This window comes from Nansenia antarctica (assembly GCF_963989245.1).
Source record: "Nansenia antarctica genome assembly, chromosome: 19".
Lineage (NCBI taxonomy): Eukaryota > Metazoa > Chordata > Actinopteri > Argentiniformes > Microstomatidae > Nansenia > Nansenia antarctica.
The window spans coordinates 11,838,933-11,856,627 of NC_137692.1; the positions used below are offsets into that span (position 1 = coordinate 11,838,933).

Sequence of the window (17,695 nt, forward strand, 5' to 3'; positions counted from 1 at the left end):
AAGTGGTAGTATATTGTATAGGAATTTGTCGTAGGAGGTTGCAGTTGGTGGCATCAAATCAAGGCCTAAAGTCCTCTGTTCATTCATGAATGAATGGTCTTTATTGTCATTGCTATAGTACAGGTACCAAACAACGACATTTAGGAGGGGTGGCTCCCCCGGTGCTAGGAAAGAAAAAAAAACAAAAAAAAACACAGACGAGTCGTCTTCCACCGGAGCTGACCAGGAGGTCGTTTCTGGTGGCTCACCACCGCCACCAGAAACGGGGGGAGAGCGGGCGGAGGGGATGGATCCGGGCGAAGGGCCGTCGGCGAGGGCGGAGACGGCAGAGGCGAGTCGTCCCAGACGGGAACCACGCCGGGGCCTCGCCAGGGACGGCGACCAGCCGTTCCTGGAAGTACAGCAGGCGGGGTTCCGGATGCTGGAGACCAAGCTGGGACTGCACGCTAATGCAGTGGAGCGGCTCGCTCCAGCGCTTGAGCGCACAGCTGCTTCATTGGAGCGCCGTGCTGGGGCGCTTGAGCGCACAGCCGCGTCATTAGAGCGCAGTGCTGAGGCGCGTGAGCGCACAGCCGCTTCATTGGAGCGCTGTGCTGGGGCGCTTGAGCGCACAGCCGCGTCATTGGAGCACAGTGCTGAGGCGCGTGAGCGCACAGCCGCTTCATTGGAGCGCTGTGCTGAGGCGCTGGCGCAGTTATATATGGAATGGGTAAATGAAAAAGAAACATGTCATGTCTGTTGAAATGTCATTTGTTTCTGTCTATGTTCTATACGAATTCCATTGGCAATGTATGAGTTAATCTGGGGAAGACGCCCTTTTGGAGGCACCTGTCTGCTATAAGGGAGGGGTCGAGTAGGAAGCAAAAGGAGGACGGGCGCGCGGTTTGGTTTCAGACCAGAGAGATTTCAAACAACCAGGAACACAGGTTCCGGACGTACGTACGCACTCGGAAGTGGCCGGTGGAGTCGGGAGATTGCAGGCGGGATTTTTGAATCGTGGACGCTGGTTTTGACAGCTGTCAGAGAGCGAACGCTGGTTTTGTCAGCTGTCAGAGAGCGATCGCTAAGTGGAATCCTTTCGTGAACTGTATATTGTCCGTATACTAAATCGGAGCTCCTATATTTGTTCAGGATAGGAACAAGCCGCATTGTAAGAGGAGGACAATTGTGAACACTATTTATGGCTACGGCCAGGGGAGGGGAGGGGGGGTTGAAAGTTGGAAGTAAGCGAAGCTCCTCAGTAGAGGACGTGCCTGGAGGGAAAATGAGGAAGACAGCTGACAGCGCTGAGTTTAAAGTACCGGTAGTGTTTAAACTGAAGGACCCAAATGGAACGGGGGGGTTTAGAGCAGTTAATCCTCTTAACATCGCAGAATCACTGAAGAGTGTTGGTGAAATAGATGCAAGAATACTAGCTAATGGCATGCTCATGGTGATGTGCACAAGTGCAGAAACACAAAAGAAAGTGCTTGGTGTAAAAACAATAGCTGGGCTAAAAGTAGAAGCTGCTATCTCAAACAAAAATGACGGAATCAAAGGAGTGATGGTGTCTGTGCAGACATATCTGAGAAAGAAATGAGGGAGCAAATCAAGGGGGGGAAAGTTAAAGAAGTGAGGAGATTTAAAGCACGGATGGGTGGCAACCCGAACGCTCCGGTTATGATAACGTTTGAAGGTGATAGCCTGCCGCCCAGGGTTTTCTTTGGGTGCTTGTCGTTCCAAGTGAGAAAGTATGAGAGGCCCCCGCTTAGATGCTTCAAATGTCAGAGATTTGGCCACGTAGCTGCGTCATGTCGCGGCAATCAAAGATGTTCAAAATGTGGGGGGGGGTCATGATCTACTAAACTGCGAAATGACCGATAATGAGCCGAAATGTTGTAATTGCGGGGGCGCCCATATGGCATCCTTTCGGGGATGCCCTCACTTTGAGAGGGCGAAACGTGTTCAGGACGTTAAAGAGCAGCATAATATTTCGTATGCGGAGGCTGTAAAGAAAGTAGACGGGAAAAGCGACAGGGGGGCTGTGTATGTTGGCTCATCTCAGATGTCCCCATCAGCAACCCCGTGGGCCCCTCCCCCCTCGGTACCAGCAGATTCAATTGTGGTTAAAAAAGAAAGCTTAATAGCATTCATAGTCGATGTGGTGGTGTGTACAAAGGATAAGGAGTTAAGCAAGTCAGACATCTTGAGGGCGGTGGTTGAGGCAGCGGGGAGGTTCTTGGGAACGGGGCCATGTGATCCCGCAGCACTGCATAAGTACATGAACATCATGAATAGCCCTTTGACAGGCAGTCAGGGAAAGGCTCCTCCTATTTCTAAGGCACGGCAGAGGGAGGTAGAGGAAATTGAGGTTGATCATGCGTTGGTTTTTGATGGAGATGATACTTAAGCTAATCATTATGTTTTGTATTCTACAATGGAATGCAAGGAGCCTTATTGCAAATGGACAGGAACTTAAGAAATGTGTGGACATTGGAGAAGATAAGCCTGATTTAATATCTATACAAGAGACTTGGCTGAAGCCGTGTCTAGACTTTGTTATACCAGGTTATGAAGGTATAAGGAAGGATAGGGGAGAAGGAACAGGTGGTGGGTGTGCAGTGTTCATCAAAACAGGGATTCAGTACAAGGCAGTTGACATACAGTCGAGCCTTGAATGTGTTTTAACAGAGATATGGAGTTCACAGGGGAAAGTCACTGTAGTCAATTTTTATAATCCATGCAAGGTGTTAACACTTGAAGAGCTAGACGCCATTATGGAGCAAGTCAGCTCCCCAGTCATTTGGGTGGGGGACTTCAACGCCCACAACCCGTTGTGGGGAAGTGAAAAGAGGGATAGGAATGGAATCACGTTGGAGGAGTTTCTAGAAAGGCACGGGTTGATAGTTATGAACGATGGCAGGCCCACTAGGATTCAGATAGAGACAGGAAAACTGTCATGCATAGACCTAACACTTGCATCCCCAGCGCTGGCCAGAGTTGGGGAGTGGGAAACCATAGAGGAAAACACAATGGGCAGTGACCATTTTCCTATACTGAGTGGGTTTGGCAGGGCTTTGACAAAGGAAGTGGAGGGCAGGCCCAAAGTATTTAATTTCACCCGCGCAGAGTGGGAAAAGTTTGAAGAAGAGACAGCAGCCCTAGTGGGGGAAGTTGAAAGTGATGGAACAATTGACGCCTTTAATGAGTCATTAAGCTCAATGATACTCACTGCAGCACAAAACTCAATCCCCATAAGGCAGAGCCCGAAAGACAGGGTAGCTGTCCCGTGGTGGAATAAGGAATCTGATGTAGCCTTAAAAGATAGAAATAGAGCATACCGTAAACTAAGGAAGTTTCAGTCACAGATTAATGCAATTGATTACAAGAGACTAAGAGCAGTTGCAAGGAAAACTATTAAGGAAGCCAAGAGGAATTGTTGGAGGAAATATTGTGGCACAATAGGCCCTGACACCCCCCTTAGGGAAGTATGGTCAAGAGTCCATAGAATGTCAGGAAAATTTAGGAGGTACACAATGCCAGTTTTGAATGACGGGGTAAGGGAGGCTGTAAGCAACGGAGAGAAGGCGAGCATGTGTGTCAGAGTATTCCAGGCTGTGCATAACTCAACCGCCTTGGGGGAAGAAGGGGTGAGGAAAAGAGCTGAAGTGCTGAGGAACGAACAATGGAAGCTTAACCACTGCCATGAAAATAGTAACCCTTTTAATTTGCTTTTCTCTCTCAAGGAACTGAGAGATGCTATTCAGGCCGGGGCCAACACTGCCCCAGGAAGAGATAGACTGAGCTATGAGATGTTCAAACAGCTTTGACATCAGTAGTGTGTAAAATAATGGAGTGTATGGTAACCAACAGGCTGGTGTACTTTTTAGAAACTAGAGGAGTGTTTGTTGACTACCAAAATGGGTTCAGAATAGGAAGAGGTACAATGGACTCTGTAGCAGTCTTGGACTTCGAGATCAGAAAGGCTATAGCTAACAAGGAAGCCATGATAGGAGTGTTTCTAGACATTGAAAAGGCCTACGACTCTATGTGGAAGGAGGGAGTACTAATTAATCTGCATGATGCAGGGGTAAAGGGGAGGATGTTCAACTGGATCAAGGATTTTCTCATGGCTAGAACAATCCAGGTGAGAGTGGGTGGGGCCTACTCCGAAACAGTCCATATAGAGAATGGCACCCCTCAGGGTTCAGTAATCAGCCCAGTACTATTTAATGTTATGATCAATGACATCTTTAAAAATATAGGGCAAGGATTTGGCAGGTCTCTGTTTGCGGATGATGGGGCCATCTGGAGGAGAGGCAGGAATGTGGAATTCCTTTTTTAAAAAATTCAAGAAGGGCTAAAGGCGATAGAAGAGTGGGCAGATAGGTGGAGCTTTAAAATTTTGGTGCCAAAGAGCAAGTTCATGGTGTTTGGGCTAAAACGGAAAATACCACAGGTACAGCTAAAACTATATGGGGCTCCCCTAGAGCGAGTCAAGGAATTCAAATTCCTTGGAATGTGGTTGGATGAAAGGCTAACATGGAGAGTCCACATAGGGAAAGTGAGAAGCAAATGTGAAAAAGTAATTAACGTCCTCCGGAGCCTGGCTGGATGTGAATGGGGAGCTGAGAGGGGGACAATGTTAATGATTTATCAGGCAATGGTCAGGTCAGCAATAGACTATGGGAGCTTTGTCTATGGATCCGCTGCAAAGTCCACTTTGGACAAACTAGACGCAGTGCAATCAAGAGCTCTAAGAACTTGCTGTGGGGCGTTTAGAACGACTCCCATCCCAGCCCTGCTTGTGGAAACGGGAGAGTGGCCACTTAGAATTAGGCGCAGCAAGCTAGGACTGCATTATTGGGCCAAACTGAAAGGTTCTAGTCTGAGTCTTTCAGCCAAGTGCCTAGTGAATAAGAGTTGGGAGTTTGCTGATGGGAAGAAGAAAGGAAATTTCCTAGCTGGCGCTGGAGAGTTGGCTGAAAGAGTGGGAGTAGACAAAAATAAAGTAGGCCTAGTACATGCATTCTGGTCAGCGGTGCCAGTGTGGCTACTCCCAGAGCCCACTGTAGATCTAACTCTGTTAGACTGGAAGCAGGAGGGAGGCATCACAAGCTCGCGGGTAGAAGGATACCTAAATACGGCATGGGGGACGCACATGCAGGTCTTCACAGACGGGTCTAAGGACCCAGTTAGCCAAAGGGCAGGGTGTGGAATCTACCTGGTGGGGCCCCAAGTCCAGCAAGGCTTGCGAGTCACAGACGGAGCATCTGTTTTTGCCACAGAGCTAATGGCAATCATTTGGGCACTCTGGTGGATTGAACAAGTTAAACCAAGCAAAGTCATAATCTGCTCTGACTCAGCTGCCGCCTTGATGGCCTTGAGGAGTGGGTCATCTAGAGCTAGAGCCGACCTGGTGAATGAGGCCATGATAAGCATGTATAGGTCACAGAAAGTGGGGGTCGATATAGGCTTCCTTTGGGTCCCAGGGCATGCAGGGGTAGAGGGGAACGAAATAGCTGACAAGTTGGCCAGAATGTCACTCAAGAGGCAGCACATAGATGTGGGAATCCTGCTGGGCAAACCTGAGTTCTACTGTTCCATAAAGGAGGGGCTTGAGAAACAGTGGCAAGAGGAGTGGATTAATGAAGAGAGAGGGAGGCTGTATTTCTCAGCGCAGGCATCTGTCAAAAGGGGGAGCGTGTGCACGGAAGGTGACAGAAGAGATTCAGTCAAACTGACTCGGCTAAGACTTGGGCACTGCGGGCTAGCCAGTTGCCTGAGAGTAGTGGGAAAACACCCGGATGGCCTGTGTGAATGTGGAAGAGCAGAGACTGTTGTCCACGTCCTATTTGAGTGTGAGAAATACAGGACAGAAAGAGCTCAGCTATGTGAGGAACTAGCCAATATTGGGATACCCACTGTGGAGTACAAGTCCCTGTTCAGCCGGGGAAAGGAGCAGCATGCTGTGAAGAGAAGTGTCCTGTCCTTCCTCCACAAGACAGACCTCTATAAGAGGATATAGAGTGCAGAGCGGAGTATCACTCTTAACTGTAGAGGGCAGAAATGCGCGAAAGCGTCTACACTGCCGGAAATTCGAGAAGAAGAAGAAGAAGGAAGCAAAAGGAGGTTTTTGAGGGAGAATTGAGAGAAATGTTTGGGAGAGAGTCATGTACGAGTCGCGCCAGTTTAAATATTGCAGCGGCTAAGGTTACCACACTGACGGACAAAGGTTTGAGGGATTGATCCGGGGAAATCAAGTTGGTTTATCCACGGAGATCACAGAGACTCTTTTTATCACCGTTGTCTGTGCAAGGGTCATCGCAAGGGTTGACCAAGCCAATTCTGCTCGACGCTCATCGCTGTTCCACATCTCTCCAAGGAGCAGGTGAGACCGATCTATTTTGTTTTCTTTTGGATTTTTATGCAATTGCATTTTTGGGGGGGTTTAATTAAGACTGATCAGTCTCCTTGCGCCGTACGTTTTTCCGTCCTGCGTTGGACTAGTAAATGACTTTGATTCAGCATGGAACCAAGTGGAACCACCTAATAGGCTAGGGTTGTTGGGACTCATTCTCTCTGATTAAGCTATAGTTCGCATGGCGGACAAACGGGATTGGTTAGGGATTGTTATTTGTGTTGTGTATATTTTGTTGTGAACCTTCATTTGATCTCGAAATACAGTTTATTGATGATTCAAGCCATTTTTCTCATGTCATGTATCATTTCATTACTTTAGCAGAGGGAAGTTGACATTATCCATAAAATAATCCGATTTTGCTATAGCACAGATTTGCTCATTACAGGTCTGATTGTTATATCACAAGACACTTCTCGATCTTACAGATCAATCAGAAGTGAGTGGATGTTCTTTTTTTGTGATCAAATATTTCTTTATTTTCTTTTAAAACAAACAAACATAATGACAAAACAAGACAACAAGGCCACATCCTGCAATCAACGCCCCCAACAGCCCATACAACCACGCCACAACACACAAATTACAATATAGCTTCTAGGTATTAGGGAGTCGGGACATACATTACAAGTCGGGACCCAAAACGTAAAAGAAAGTAAAACAAATAACCCCCACCCACCCACCCCAGGGACCAGAGGACAAGTCAGTTACAGTTGTAATAAACTACACTCAACTCAAAAGATTTTTAAGATCGACAGCTGTGGATATCCACAAATTAATATTTGCCTCTTTAGCACCATGCATACGGGCTGTAGAGAGTTACAAATAAACAACTTCCAAAAAACTTAAAACCCATTGTTTTAATGAAAGTGAATGTGGAGGCTTCCAACGTGTGGCAACCATTTTTTTTGCTGCCGTCAGACCAGCAAACAGAATGCGTTTTTTAGTTTGAGGGAGGAGTAACAGGGAAAGATCATTGATAATCAATACAGAAGGAGAAGGGGGTATAGTCACAGAGAGCAGAGCAGAAAGTTTAGAAGCGACCATTACCCAAAACTCTGTAACCTCTGGACACTCCCAAATCATATGAATAAATGTGCCCACAACCCCCAGAGGACACAGAGTGCAATTGGGGTCATTTATGATTTTCATAATACACATCTTCCGAGGAGTCATATAAGTCCTATGAATAAAATTATAATGAATTTGTTGGTGATCAGGATTCCTTGATGTTTGTAGGACATCTGACCACACTTTATCCCAGTCAAATTCTAGGTCTAGGTCCGGAATGTCCACCTTCCATACCGATCCAACTGCCAATGGGAGGTATGTTTTCTGCAAGAAGTACCCATATAATGTGGAAACTAAGCCCCTCGTTAGGGCTGCAATAATTAGTCGACTAGTCACGACTAATCGACTACGAAAATTCGTCGACGTGAAATGTTGTTGTCGACTAAGCGCATTAAAAAAATATGTTAAAAAAAACGTTTTTTTTTTTTTTTTTTTTTTTAAACGGGAGCCATGCAAGAATCTGCTGGGTAAGTTTTAGCTAACGTTGTTAGCCAACTGGCTAACGTTATATTGTTAGGGTCGTAATGTTTTTGTTAGCTTTACTGTTACATGTTGGAAAACAACGTCTCATGGACAGGGCTGTACATGCTATGAGCGTTTGTGCTATTAATTTATTTGCCCTGTGGCACGCATGTGACAGACAGAGGCGCTTGTATGTAACGTTACGTAGCAGGGGTTTTCCATGTTGAAGCCAGGAGAACGCGAGATGAAATGAAGTGAGGGGTGGTCGCTATTAAAATACCAGGTAGTCATGGTGGATGATCATGAATGATGCTTGATAAGTGAATGCTATTTCAATTATGTTGAGTCCACCAGCGAGCTGTCTGTAAGATAAACAGCGCCAAGCGTAGCCTACTAACGTGAGCTGTCTGTAGTCTAGCCAGCAATGCTAGCTAGCCAGTCAACTAGCTCTGTGAGCAGCTGTAGCTTGGCGTAACGTTAGGTTAGATAGCTAGTTAAGCCGGATTTATGCTTCTGCGTCGCCATTTACGCGCAGCGAAAAGCCACACGACTAATCGAAAAAATAATCGACAGATTAGTCGACTACCAAAATAATCGTTAGTTGCAGCCCTACCCCTCGTACTACCCACCCTGTCCAGAACAACAAGCACCGGGTGCCTGTGAAGTGGCTCCTTCCATGGGACCCCATAGGTTTTCATGGCAGCCCTTAGTTGTAAATAAAAGAAAAAGGAGGAGCGTGGTAAATTAAACTGAATTCGTAACTCTTCAAAAGAGTGAAGACCTTTATCCCCAATAACATCGCCCAATGAATGAATACCCCCGTCAGCCCATTGTTGGCATCTAATCGGACGCCCCCCAATCAAGAGTGCATCATTATTAAATATTGGTGAGCAGGGGTTCCATCCAGAGGGCAGTTTACATGTTTTTGTCATTGCTCGCCAGACACTGATTAATTGAGAAATAATTAGGCCAAACCGTCGCCTACACTGAGCAGGTGGAGTGTTGGAAAACAGCACCTCCTTCAGGGTGAGAGGGAATGTCAATCCCTCTTCCAAAACACACCAAGAAACCTCAGCCATGGGATTAAACCAAGTTACCAGAGGACGCAGTGTGAAAGCCCAATAGTAAAGTTTAAAATTAGGTAGAGAAAGGCCTCCATCCTGTCTCTCACGCTGTAATGTGGTCAATTTAATTCTGGGTCGTTTACCTCTCCAGATGAATTTAGTAACTGCAGATTGCAATTTGTTCCAATAAAGAGCGGAGGGAGGAAGAGGCAGCATAGAATTTACAAAATTAATTCGGGGGAGCACATTCATTTTAACTATTGAAACCCTAGCTCGGGAATGGAGTAACTGACCTGCCCGTGCACTGAACTGAGAGAGAGGACCGAGATGAACAACAGTACTTGCCGTGTCATTGTTCTGCCCGACATTTTCTCTGCGATGTCAAACAACAAAGACGCTATAATCCGTATATCAGTCGTTAATATCCTTTCAGTTTGCAGACAGAACAAAACACCAATGAAACATTAGTTTACAATCCACAACCCGAACAAAAAAATGTCCAGCTCCAAGTATCCATGCAGTGTTCTCGGTAACCCGGACTGTGCGATCTGCGTGCGTCTCTTTCTCTGTCTGTGGTAATCCCGACTCAGCCTCCCGGCGTCGGATTCGGCGGAACGAGGTCCCGATGTTATATAGGATAGGAAAGCTATTTATTTACAAAAAATGCTTTCTCAATAGAGTTTGGTATAGATAGCAGTTTTTAAGATTCTAGCGCTGTAGAGCTGCAGCAGCAAAAACAAACACTCGTCGTGACCCGGAAACGGAAGAGTGCATTGACATCTCATCCATTCTAGCTGCAACAGTCTACAAATCCGGCCAGCCATGGATGTCAAGTTTGTCTATGATAATGATAACTACGAGATACTTGCAGAAATCGGTCAAGGCGCGTACAGTAAAGCTAGAGAAGTTCACGATCTACAGCGACTCGTAGCGGTGAAGAAGTTGAACATACCTGGAGACCCAGCGAGTGGAATTCCTGCTTTCATGATCCGGGAGGTAGCGTTGTTGCGTAAACTTGAATTCTTCAATCATCCCAACATAGTAAAGTTGTTCGATGTGTCTGCTGTACTGGGGCGCAGGAATCTGGACCTGACACTGGTGTTTGAGTACATTGATCAGGACCTGGCTACATTCCTCTCCAGAGTACCCTCAACTGGACTGAGCCTGGACAAAATTAAGGATGTGATGGTGCAGCTGCTGCGGGGGCTGGACTTCCTGAGCAGCTGCACCTCCTGCACACCAACATGCTGGTGCATCGCGACCTGAAGCCGGACAATGTCCTGGTCAGCAGCCGCGGAGAGGTCAAGATCGCTGACTTTGGACTGGCACGCATCTACACCTATGATATCGCCCTTACACCCTCTACCACTGTTCCGTGGATCCACAGAGGCTGAACAGCTCCAGAAGATCTTTGAGGTGATTGGCTTGCCCAGAGAGGAGGAATGGCCAAAGGAGAGCCCCATCTCCTACTCCCCTAGCTTGGCTTCAGGAGGTCCCTGCACACAGCTTCTTTCCAACCTTCTTTCCGACCTTTCCAACCTGGGCCAGGAGGAGAACAACCTTCTCTTTAAATGTCTTTCGTTCAGCCCAACCAATCGGATCTCAGCCTGCAGAGCCCTGGCCCACCCTTTCCTGGCAGAACTCGCCCTGGCGAGTTTCCAGGATAACTGACATGTATGATTCTTCTAGTGCAGCAAGAAACCATTTTCCGTTTTAAAATGATTGTTTAGGAATTATGGCATAGGGGTTCCTATGTGTTCTATTGTACCTACAGTTCCGGCCCTAAAGAGGTTACACTGCCCAGCAGTGCTGCTAAAAACAAATGTCGCTGAGTAAAGAAGAACAAAGAAAAGTATAATCACCCAAAACAAAGGTCTCACAATGAGAAACATTCTGAAATGTATTTCTTTGCACTGTGTTTTGTCAAACGATAGCTAATTAACTTGGTGCTTGCCACAACATGACTGTAGCATCACCCAGCAGTACAGTCTAACAATGCATGGGAAAACATGTAAACTGAAACGTGGGAAGAAAAAGGAAATATTTTATCTGATCTAATAGGTACACACATTGTGTCCTACACATCAGAGCTGTATAACAAAAGGCATTGCTCATTGTTTATTGATCTTGGTTTCCACCACTTATTTAATACCAGCCCACACTGTTAATAACATTAAAGTGCTTCCGATGTTTGTGCATACGGATGGAACCAAAAAAAAAAAAATAAATAAATAAATATGGAAACCCTAGCCCTCAGGGAATTCGGCAGTGCCACCCATCTGTCCAAATCCTGTGTTATATTGGAAAGGAAATTCTTGAAATTGGTATTAGCTGTAGTCAGCAGTGAGGGATAGATGTCAATGCCTAAATATTTAAATGTGGTAACTATCGGAATCTGGGAGGGCACAACTGCACTCCTCATGGCCTCATTTAGCGGCAAGAGAGCAGACTTGGTCCAATTTATTCTGTATCCAGAAATGGCGATAAAAGCATCAAAGATGGACAGAATATGGGGAATGGATTGAGGAGCATCATCTCCATACAGAAGTACATCGTCTGCATATAGGGATATGTGATGCTGAGTGCCACCAATAGAAATTGATGTGACTGTTGTCGACTGGCGGACCCTCTGAGCCAGGGGCTCCAGGGAAAGCGCAAATAGTAATGGGCTGAGCGGACATCCCTGTCTGGAGTCTTTAACAATCGCAAACGGTGACGAAAAGTTCCTCCCAGTCATTACCATTGCAGAAGGATTAGAATAAATCGTCTTGATCATATTTAAAAACATCGTACCGAAACCCAATTTTTCAAGGACCGTCCATAAATAGGACCACTCTAAACGGTCGAATGCTTTCATAGCGTCCAGCGACAGCACCGCAGTAGGAGAATTAAATGAGGTAGCACCATCTATGATGTGTAAGAGTCTCCTCGTATTGTCTGAAGCCAATCTGGTCCTGATGAAGCCTGTCTGGTCGCAGTGAACCAATTTGAGCATGTAAGTCTGTAACCGGCGTGCAAGAACCTTGGCATACATTTTAATTTCGGAGTTTAAAAGGGATAGCGGCCTATAGCTCCCACAGTCCAAGGGGTCTTTGTTTTTTTCCAGCAGCAGGGAGATCAACGCTATATTAACATCTCTAGCAAAGGAGCCCTTCTCAATAGAGAACAAAATCATTTCATGCAAAAGCGGGCCTAAAATGTCCCAGAAGAGAAGGTAAAACTCAGGTGGTATGCCGTCAATGCCAGGAGACTTGCCCCTCTGCATATCTTGAGCTGCCCCTCTGAGTTCTTCCAGGGAGATAGGCCGGTCGAGAAATGCAGATTCATCTGCTGCGAGACTAGGCAATTGCAGGTCATTCAGAAATGAGTCACAAGCAATTTTATCATGAACAATCTCAGAGCTGTAGAGGTCAGCATAAAACGACCTAAAGGATGAATTAACATGCAATGGATCCGTGCAAATAACACCATTACTTGTCTTAACAGCAGAAATATCCGCAAACCGCTCATTAACCCTAAGCTTCAAGGCCAATAAATGGCTGGGTCTTGCACTGTTAAAATAGTAATTTTGTCTGACCCGGTGAATAAGGAATTCTGATCGTTGTTTGAGTAGAGTTTATTTCTTTTTTAACCAAATTGCGCTGTAATGCGGTGTTGTCGCTGTACTTAAGCTGAAGTGAATTATCCAGGCGAGCATATTCAGATTCAAGTTGATTTAATTTCTCTGCTCTGGCCTTATTGCGAGTTGAGGAAAACAGGATTGTGTTGGACCTTATGAAACCTTTGACGGCATTCCAAAGCACTCTCGGGTCATCAACCGAACCCTTATTTATGTTTACAAATTCTTCCAGTTGTGGTTTAAATTGCAAAACAAACGATTCACTACGTAAAAGGGTATTATTGAAACGCCATCTAAGGGCCCTATTAGTCCCAACTCTAAGTGAGGCTGAGCAGACCACTGCTTTGTGATCAGAAGGAGCAAATGGTACATGGACCACGTCAGCTATTTCAGAAAAAAGGTTTTTGGAGGCAAAAATAAAATCAATTCTTGAAAATGATTTGTGTCTCGCTGAATAACATGAAAAATCCTTAACCGAGGGATTAATCAAGCGCCATGAGTCAACAACGCACAAAGCATTGGCCCACGCACGGAGAGCATGTGAGGCTTGTTTCTGGTCGCTGGCTTCGGACGCCGTGGTTCTGTCAATTGTATAATCCCATACCGCATTAAAGTCCGCTCCCACAATAAATTTGAAATCTGGAAATTCCAACATTTTATTGGTCAGCAAATCATAAACATGTTTATCATAATTGTTAGGTGCATAGGCAGAGGTCAGCACAATTTTTTCCCCCTCTAGTTGAATTTTAGTCAAGGCTATTCTACCCTCCGGATCGGCCCAATCTCCCAGGATGTCATATTTCAAAGTACGGCGCCAGACGATCGCCACGCCCTTAGATCTAGTGTTGGCAGCCGATGAAGCAATCACATGATAATGTCTGTTAGCCAGACGATGGGTGTCTTTAGATAGAAGGTGTGACTCCTGTACTAGAGCTATATCAACTGCTTTTCTTCTGAGGAAATCCAAAAATGTTGTACGTTTATTTGGCGAATTGAGCCCCCTGACATTCAGGCTCACAATCGTGAGTTTAGTCATAACACGTTGCTATGTTTTGTAAACGAGTGTCATTATCTGAATGAGTAACCCCAGGGGGGTATTCCATCAACGTCGCTAAAGGAAAATCTAGGCTTATTTTGACAAGTCTCGCGAGATCTATATGCCTGGATCTTTTTAAGAGTCTCGCGAGACTTAACGAAATAAGCCTAGATTTTCCTTTAGTGACGTTGATGGAACACCCCCCTGGTCCCTGTGAAAAATAAAACCCAAATAAAACAACAGATAGAGAAATGTAAAAAGAAGAAAAATCTTCCTTTTTTTAAACGTATTTTTATTTCTTATTTGTGTGTGTGTGTGTGTGTTCTAGACACCTGTCCTTTTTTTCCACAACGTTTAACTCTTAGCTGTACGGGACTCTATGCACACGGCGAACAATGTAAGATCAATGTAAGATCTTGGCCTGAATTATTTCTATGAAATTGGTCCTTGTTTAAAAAGATATGCTACGCTTTCGTTTAATGCATAGACGATGACATGTATGATATATGCTTGTTTTGTTTCATTTGCTCACTATGCTTGGGCTGTCATTAAAGTGAGAATAGAACTTTGTACTTGTGGCGGGGCTGAAGATGCCTAGAGGGTGTACAGGGAGGACAGAACCGCTGTACACGGAGGTGTCGTGTTTTTGTTGTTTTTTCTTGTCTATCGGATAGTTGCCAGAGTAGTTGGTGAGTCGCGAGCGACTATCGAGAGCTGAGATGCAGGGGTGGATAGTTCTTCCCCTCATTTCTCTATGAGTGGATATGTTCTACATGTATATATATATATATATATATATATTACATATAGGTAAGAGTATAATGTACATACAGATTGGTACGTAACTCATTAGGTCTATATGTAACATATAGGTATATAATATATATTAGATATGATATTACATCACTCTAATATGTCTAGTCCTCCTATAGTCCAGTTGACAACTACTATTGTAATGTCCAGTACAATAATACTGCAAACCTTAGTGCATCAGTATGTCTCTACAGCAGTTAAACATGATCTTATCTATATCTGGGGTAGGGATATGGGGTTAGATATTAGATGAATAGAAAATAAAATACTTCTTTCTTTCACTTCTTTCCCTCACTTTCAGTGGCACAACTGAAGCAGTTTGTTTGTCTGCGAGACCGTGGGTGGGATTTGTCTTGTTTCATCTGACAGAAGCAGATCCCGCTCTTTCATTCACTCACTGTCACTGTCACAAATCACTGCCTTGTCAAACATGTAGAATGATACTATACTGTGGCATTATGTAGTATAACATAACTAAAATAGTACATACCATAGAGTTATATATGCTTGTACATATGTACTAAGTTATCAGTATAAGACATATTAGTCTCAGTAGTGATGTAACAGTGATGTAGTAGTGATGTAGTAGTGGTGTAGTAGTGATGTAGCAGTTTCTAGGTACGAAACATTTCAAGTCTTGCAATTGAAATTTCAATGCTAACTTACAATGTGTAAGACTTATTACACTTAGTAGTCCAATAATGATATGTACACCACTACACCTCCTCAGGTCTAACATCTCCTCAGATCTAACACCTCCTCAGGTCTAACACCTCCTCAGATCTAACACCTCCTCAGGTCTAATATTAATATATTAGATACTACTTTAAGGTTTTAATTTAAGATAATTGTTTATTATACAGACTTTAAGGTTTTAATATTAATATCATATAATTCACTGACTAGAGGTCTTAGGCAATGTTATCTTGAGGCCCTTAAAGTCATCGCCTTTAAGAATGTGAATGCCAACAACATGAATCCCCTTGTGTTTTTCAGTCGTGTTGCAGAGGAGGACACGGAATAATCAGTCGCTGGGCATACGCTGAAGATGGACTGACCCCCCCTACCCCCTCCCTCCCCCCCAACCAGTCCCCCCTCACCACTCTTTGTGTGTGTGTGTGTGTGTCCCTCTGCTGGACCCCTGTGCTGGGTCACCAGGCGCCCTGTGTCATGGCTGCCAACAACAACGGGGGGCGGCGCTGGTGGCCCTCGCTGTGGGCCCTCCTGTCCCCGTTCCGCAACCGGCAGGAGCGCGTGGTGTTGGCGCGCAGCGAGAGCATGCCGGGGGAACACATACTGAAGATCACCATCACGGAGACCACGGTGATCGAGGCGGACTCAGGGGTGTGGAACTGATGTTATGAATCACATAGATTTCATTTCAAACCTTGTGACATGAATGAATTGCAGACCTGGGGCTGGGGGAAGGTGGTGGGGTGGTGGTGGTGATGGAGGTGGGGGTGATGGTGATGATACATTTTGGATTACGTGCATAACTCCCATTCCGGGAACTCGGAATCAGAAGATGACGAAGATGATGAAGAAGACGGAATTTCAGACATTGATCTCAACATCAGTTCTGACGAGGAGGCACAAGACGACTGTGGCACTGTGGCTGTGAGCATCGAAAGGGTTTTACGGTCAGTAGATGCTATAACAGTAGACGCTGATTACAATAAAGAAATGGATAAAATAATCAATTTTGATTGCAAGTGCCAGCAGAGACGGAAAGAGTCCCAACAACAGGCTGCCTCTTGCAGTCAAAGGCTGTCTCCAGAATTGATTTATAGTACCAGAATGAACACAGTGTCGTTGTCAACCGACAACAAAGACATGCTCGTTTTGGGAACTATACTGACATCTTCGAAGGATTCAGAAATGACACAATGCACAAAACAGGTTTCCACTAAACGACGCTTTCGGCGAACAAGCTACACTATTCATGGCACAGTCGTCTGTAGACAAACCTTCTGCTTTGTTCTTGGGTAAGTTTGAAAGAGTTACATGTGTTGTTTACTAGGCTAGCGTAACCTAGCCTAACCTGTTTGGATAGCCAAACAGTTATTTGTTTTGTGAGTATGGTAGATAGCTGATGCAAACAAAAACTATCAAACCACTGAAACTGTGTGTATGTTATTAGGGCTTTCACACCGGAACGCGAACGGGCACGGTTCTTTGCCGGTGTGAAAGCCCTATATGACTCCCCTATAGCCTACTTTGAATTATACGAAACCAATAGATGTTGGGAGGAAGAAATAGGTTGCCAAAGATTAAACGTAATGAATGAATACATTTGTTGCAGACCTACTAAATACTGTACAGTATGTTCCATGCACCAGTTGGTGACTGGATTCAGTGGACTAATTGCTCATGCCTGTCACCTGTTGTATGTTTGTATGTGGCTATTTAGGTGTGTCAGGCAGGTTGCCCCAGAAGTAGCGAGCTCTGTGAGCAGGGCTGCCTGGAACTCGGACGGACGGCCAAGTTCAACAAAGTGCGCACGATAACCGCCAAGTTCAACAAAGTGCGCACGATAACTAAAACGGCGTGACAACCAAAAGTCCCTCTTCTATTCCTCCACGGTGAAGGAGTCTGACGAATATTGAATAACCGATTTGGGATGGTTTCCGACGACATTGCCCAGCTGGCCGAAGCGCTCTCCAAGACCCATGTAGGAGATGGAGAATTGAGCTACAAGGGCCCGGGACTCAAGCTGGACACTGCAGAGTCTGTGGAAGAGATGGTGCAGGAGATAGAGCAGTACCAGGGACTTCGAGCCTTGCGATTGGAAGGGAACACCGTTGGGGTGGATGCAGCGCAGGCGATAGCCAAGGCATTAGAGAGCAAAGACCAGCTTCAGAGATGCCTCTGGAGTGATATGTTCACGGGTGGTCTGCGTTCTGAAATCCCAACTGCCCTGAGATCCCTTGGCAGTACGATAACCACCAAGTCAGACAGGGGAAGATGGGGCTGCTGCCGGTCGACATGAACGGCAAGGAACACTACCTCTGGTGCACCGAGATGGAGGATTTTCGGGTTTCCCAAACATTACACGGACGTCAACAACATGAGCACCAGGTATCCTGTAGCGATCCCGTCAAACAGAGGGGGACTGGGAGGGTTATGGGCCAGAGGAGCGTACCTGGGTGCCTCGGCGGGACATTGGACCCTAGTCTCATTTCTGACTTTCGCCGGCTCCATCCCGAGGCACCCGGGTGATCGGCTGGTGC

At 45.6% G+C, this 17,695-nt stretch overlaps 1 pseudogene across 1 annotated transcript; it reads left to right on the forward strand.

Moving 5' to 3' along the window:
- Positions 1 to 9,819: 9,819 nt before the first annotated feature.
- On the forward strand, positions 9,820 to 10,664 carry LOC308173879 (cyclin-dependent kinase 6-like; annotated as a pseudogene). The gene has a single exon. The product of its transcript is annotated as a cyclin-dependent kinase 6-like (transcript).
- Positions 10,665 to 17,695: the final 7,031 nt, after the last annotated feature.